This window comes from Aulonocara stuartgranti, assembly GCF_965226115.1.
Source record: "Aulonocara stuartgranti genome assembly, chromosome: 7".
In the NCBI taxonomy this organism is placed as follows: Eukaryota; Metazoa; Chordata; class Actinopteri; order Cichliformes; family Cichlidae; genus Aulonocara; species Aulonocara stuartgranti.
Genome location: NC_138945.1, coordinates 40594690 through 40600271, shown reverse-complemented (window position 1 = coordinate 40600271; position 5582 = coordinate 40594690). Strand labels below are relative to the sequence as shown.

Here is a 5582-nt window from a genome sequence, read left to right as displayed (position 1 = left end):
TAGCTCTGCGACAGATTGGACACCTGTTCAGGGTGCTCTCTTATGAATTGAGTTATGACCCAGCCCAGCTAAAAATCCTCATTTTATTCACATAGTAGTTCCAGTTATCTGTATAAAGTACTGCTCCTGGTTATGCAGGTAATATTACTCATGTCTGTATTATATAAAAATGTCAGGGCTCTGTGTGAGAGCAGGCGGAAGTGAGGATCCAAATGCAGGACTTGGAGACTGAATGCAACTCAAAAACCACAGCTTTATTGCTGGCAGAAAACAAAAACATAAACCAAACCAGGGAAAACACAAACTGGAACACACAGGTACAATCTGAGGGTACGACGCAACACTGACACAAAGAAACATGGGGCATAAATACACTGAAGAAGTCATCAAGGAATTAGAGACAGAAGGTTAACACAGCTGGGAGGAATGAGACCTAACGAGACAGAGGAAGCGAAACTAGAAACACTGACATGAGACATAGTCCTTCAAAATAAAACAGGAATGGTAAATGGGATGCATTTGTATAGCGCTTTACTTAGTCCCTAAGGTACGGTGGCCCCTAGAGACAAAGCACATACAAATTCCAAAACACTTGCAAACTAAAAAACACATACAAACTCCAAAACACTTGCAAAATCCAAAACACTTGCAAACAAAAAAACACATGAAAAACCCAAAACACGTACAAACTCCAAAACACTTGCAAACTAAAAAACACATGCAAACTCCAAAACACTTGCAAAATCCAAAACACTTGCAAACTCCAAAAACACTTGCAAACTCCAAAACACTTGCAAACTCCAAAACACTTGCAAACTCCAAAACACTTGCAAAATCCAAAACACTTGCAAACTCCAAAACACTTGCAAAATCCCAAACACTTGCAAACTCCAAAACACGTACAAACTCCAAAACACGTACAAACTCCAAAACACTTGCAAAATCCAAAACACGTACAAACTCCAAAACACTTGCAAAATCCAAAACACGTACAAACTCCAAAACACTTGCAAACTCCAAAACACTTGCAAAATCCAAAACACTTGCAAAATCCAAAACACTTGCAAACTAAAAAACACATGCAAACTCCAAAACACGTACAAACTCCAAAACACTTGCAAAATCCAAAACACTTGCAAACTAAAAAACACATGCAAACTCCAAAACACGTACAAACTCCAAAACACTTGCAAACTCCAAAACACTTGCAAAATCTAAAACACTTGCAAAAGCCAAAACACGTACAAACTCCAAAACACGTACAAACTCCAAAACACGTACAAACTCCAAAACACGTACAAACTCCAAAACACGTACAAACTCCAAAACACTTGCAAAACCCAAAACACTTGCAAACTCAAAAACACGTGCAAATTCCAAAACACAACGGAAGTGCTCCAGGACTCCAGGGGCAGTGTTGAGCTTTTGTTACCTAGTAACTACACAAGCCAGGAAGTACCAATGACCGGATTTAGGGTTTGCAGCCTTAAAGGCCGCATTTTAAGGCCGATTATGTCACAGCGACAAGAGAAGGCTGTCCCAATTCAAAGGCTGTTCTACATGCGGCCCTCAAATGCGTCCTTAATTTCCCTGAATTTTAAGGATGGGTCGGTGTAGCCTTCATGGCCCAACATATCCCAGACTTCATAGTGCGGTGGTGGTGTGGATAATTTTGCCGAAAAAAAACGGTGGAAGCGGAGCGGAGGAAGAGTAAACTTTCAGAAGTAAGTACTGAATATTAAGTCACTTATTTATGCGCCAATATTTTTTTAATGAAGAACATTAAACCATTATTGTTGGCCACATGTCGGGAAAGTTATGTGACATTAGCAATGTCTGTACTTTCAGAATTAACTTGGTTTTAAAGCCTTTACTTTAAAAGATATATATATAAAGTCGACCTTAGTCTTACAGAGATTGTGATGATTTTGTGGATAATTAAAGTCAGTCATATATCCACAAACACAACAAGCTGAAAGTCAGTGATGTTGCTCGGTTTGCAGTCCTGAATATCACGGCACAAGCAGGATCCACTGCACTGTTAATGTTAGCTATGTTATATTGCTGCCTCTGTTCGGTGGTGTCGAGCCAAACTGACTTTAACGTGTGTTTGAACGAGCTGACGGTTCACTCGTTAAGCTGAAAGAAAGATGCTTTAATCACAGGAGTCACACATGTGTTCACTGTACCATCTGGGAACTCTTCTTGTTTCGTAATAACACAAACACTAAATCCTCCTTCTTTTGTGCTGTTTTGTAGCAGTGTGTACACCTGAGACTGTCACCTGTCTGTCTGTCCTGCACTCGCTCTCTGTTTCTTTCTCTCTGATTGTGTAATAAAAGTATGAACATGTGTTTATAAGTCACACTTGTGTTTGAATCCTGCAGCTTATCACACATTTGATTTCCATGTGTGACAACTGCAAGTGTCCAGAGTGAGGACAGACTGAGGGACCCACTGCTGCACATCACGTGTGAGGCTTTGCACCCCTGATGATCCACCAGGACAAACTCAGCAGTGTGTGAGGAAGAGGAGGAGGAAGAGCCAGCAGCAGCTGACAGATGGAGAGAATAGACAGACTGTTCCCTGTTTGTGAAGGACTGCTAGAAAAGTTTAAAATAACTAATTGTCTGTCCTGAATCAGTCTTATTAGGTAATGTTCAAATAATTTGATCATTCCAGTGTTTTCAGTGTGGGAGAAAGTACTCAGGGCCTTCAAGTTACACACTATGAAAGGCAGCAACAAGTTTAATATTCAGAAACCTAAAGTATGTATCAGCAGCAGAATGGACCTAAAAATAAATGTTTGTTCCAGTTCTATGAAGCTTTGAGTATTTTGGGTTAGTAGCACTGCTGTGTTTGTTGCATCATATTGCTGTAATTGTTTATATGCTTTATATCATAGGTGTCAAACTCTGGCTCGCGGGCCAAATTTGGCCCACAGCCTAATTACATTTGGCCCGTGAAGCCATACCAAATTACTATCAGAGCTGGCCTACTGGTATTATACAGCTAATATATATATTGTTTAGTATTAAGCTTTGCTTGTTCCATATTCAGTTTTTTAGCAAAATGTGTTTGAGTCCATAAGAAAAGATTCATTCTTATATCTGGAGGAATAAATATATTTCAATAAATATTAACGTTAGCCCGCGACTTTGTTCCAGTTTTGAATTTTGGCCCACTGTGTATTTGAGTTTGACACCCCTGCTTTATATATTCTGAGGTAAGTTGATCTATAGTGTTACATCATATTCTATAAGGATGTTATGTGTTTGTATACTTTCTGCCCAGTTTGACCCATTTAGCAGAAGCCAGCCTGTTTAAGGCTCTGATATCTATTCTGTATGACTTAAAGCAGTTATGACATGGTCTGATTTTCTCACCCAATAAAGGAATATTTCATATATCAGTCTACTCTTCATTTTATCAGAAACAGTTATCACAGCTTGTACATTTTCTTTTTATAAATATATGTAAGCAATGAGCCAAATTTAGTAATGCCAAAATACTGAAGGAACAACATTTGTCTCTTATATATGATACACCTATATATGCACTGTCAAAGATACTTGTCTTTGAGTGAAGATTTACGGTGATAAGACATATAAATAACTGCAACTTGAATCTGTACTGAAGCTCAGTATTTGACACAGAGTTCATGTTCACTGCTGTAATAGCTAATAATGATTAATATAATAACTATAATATTGCCATATTATATTTACATTACCAAAGTGATATGACTTTAGTCTCATGAACAACATCAGCTAATTCTTATTTACTAATTAATCTTGAAAAAACTGTTCAGTACAGAAATGAAGCCCAAAAATCATGTTTTACTGTCCTGTGGTCTCAGCCTCAGATACTTATCAAATCACACAAAGCTCTTGTACAAACAAACAAATGAACAAAATATGTTCTCCCTCATTTCTGTCAAACCAAGTTGTATGACACGTTTCCAGCAGTTAGTATCATGGTTGCTAGGCAACCTGGGAAGCGCGACGGAGACTAGACTGTCCCATACAGACAAACTTGCCGTTTATTTTGCAAATCGAGCTCAACACTGCCCCTAGCGTCCTGGAGCACTTCCGTTGTGTTTTGGATTTTGCAAGTGTTTTGGAGTTTGTACGTGCTTTGTCTCTAGGGGCCACCGTACTAAGGACCCCAAAGCGCTTTACACTACATTCAGTCATTCACCCATTCACACACACATTCACACACTGGTGGTGGCAAGCTACATTGTAGCCACAGCTGCCCTGGGGCGCACTGACAGAGGTGAGGAAACAAGAGACAATTCACAAGACACAGACTTGACACTGGACTAAAAGAGACACATGGAAAACCTAAGAACTAGAAAACACATGAGAGCTAGAGGAGGAGAAATACAGAGAAAGAAGCTTAAACACTAGTAGTGATAACAATGATGAAAACCAAATATCAGATCAGAACACAAGTCACAGCAAAGAAATTATAGAACAATAATAATAAACAAAACACTGGGTCATCGATCCAGGACCGTGACAAAAAAACTTCCATGCAAACTGCAGGCGCTGAAAGCAATCATAAGAAGGTTTTCAAGCAACTTGTTGGGGAATACACAATTCTCCCTAGTGACTGGTTAGCCCGTTCTCACATGTTGGACTGGTGGTTGCCAGGGGACCAGTGAGTGATCCCTCACAGGCCAACTTCACCTCTAGCTTGTGCAGGTTTTATTCTTAATCAGTGTCTGGAAGCTTCACTGAGTTCCTTGAACTCTATATCATCTTTTTTGGTCTTTGTGCTGATTTTGTCATGAACATTTTCCTGCTTTGTGTTTGAAGCTGTAGAGCTCTGGCTGCCTTTTGCTGAATTTCACTGCATTAAGCTGGGCATACACTGCGATTTTTGGCCCATTTTGAGCCGATTTTTCAGTCGTGCAACCGTTTTGGCGATCGGCCCGATTTTGGCCTTCATCGTGTAGTATATATAGTATATATAGTAGATTTCGTTTGAAATCCTCACGACCGTGGTGACACCCTCACCGTCGTGAGGGTGTCACCACAGCTTCACACACTGCGCACGCGCAAATACATAAACGTCAGCGAAAAAGACGGAGTAGCATGGCAGTGCAGCGTTTTGTCTGGACACAAGCGATAGAGGCACAACTGGTTGAACTTTGGCAAGCTCATCTGAGCCTTTTTGATGTGGCTTTAAAAAATTACCATGACCACAACAAACGTGACAGGAGTTGGATGGAGATTGCTGCCCAATTGCAGCTTCCTGGTAATTTTTTGTCATTAGCAATTTAGCAAAGTTGATGGTGGTAGTGGTGTTTGTGACTGAGTGAAAGAGAGGGAGAGAAAGAGACAGATGTAAAACCCTATAAATCGACTTTCAGAAATATTTTTTTTTATAATTAATTTCCAAGTGAACACTCCCTCAAACTGCAGTTTTAACTTTAGTATGAGGAGAGTTTTGAATCTGAACTATTTAAATAAAAAGTACATGTTAATTTAAATTTTTCAGTGAATGAGGTGAAAACCCAGGTTGCATCACTTCGGACGCAGTATGGCAAACAAGGCGATTTAAACAAAAAAACC

At 39.6% G+C, this 5582-nt stretch overlaps 1 long non-coding RNA gene across 1 annotated transcript; it reads left to right on the top strand.

Moving 5' to 3' along the window:
* The first annotated feature begins 998 nt into the window (after positions 1–998).
* Positions 999–3412, top strand: LOC309709755. Its single transcript, XR_014277595.1, has 2 exons — positions 999–1724; positions 2388–3412. It is a non-coding gene; the product is annotated as an uncharacterized lncRNA (long non-coding RNA).
* Positions 3413–5582: the final 2170 nt, after the last annotated feature.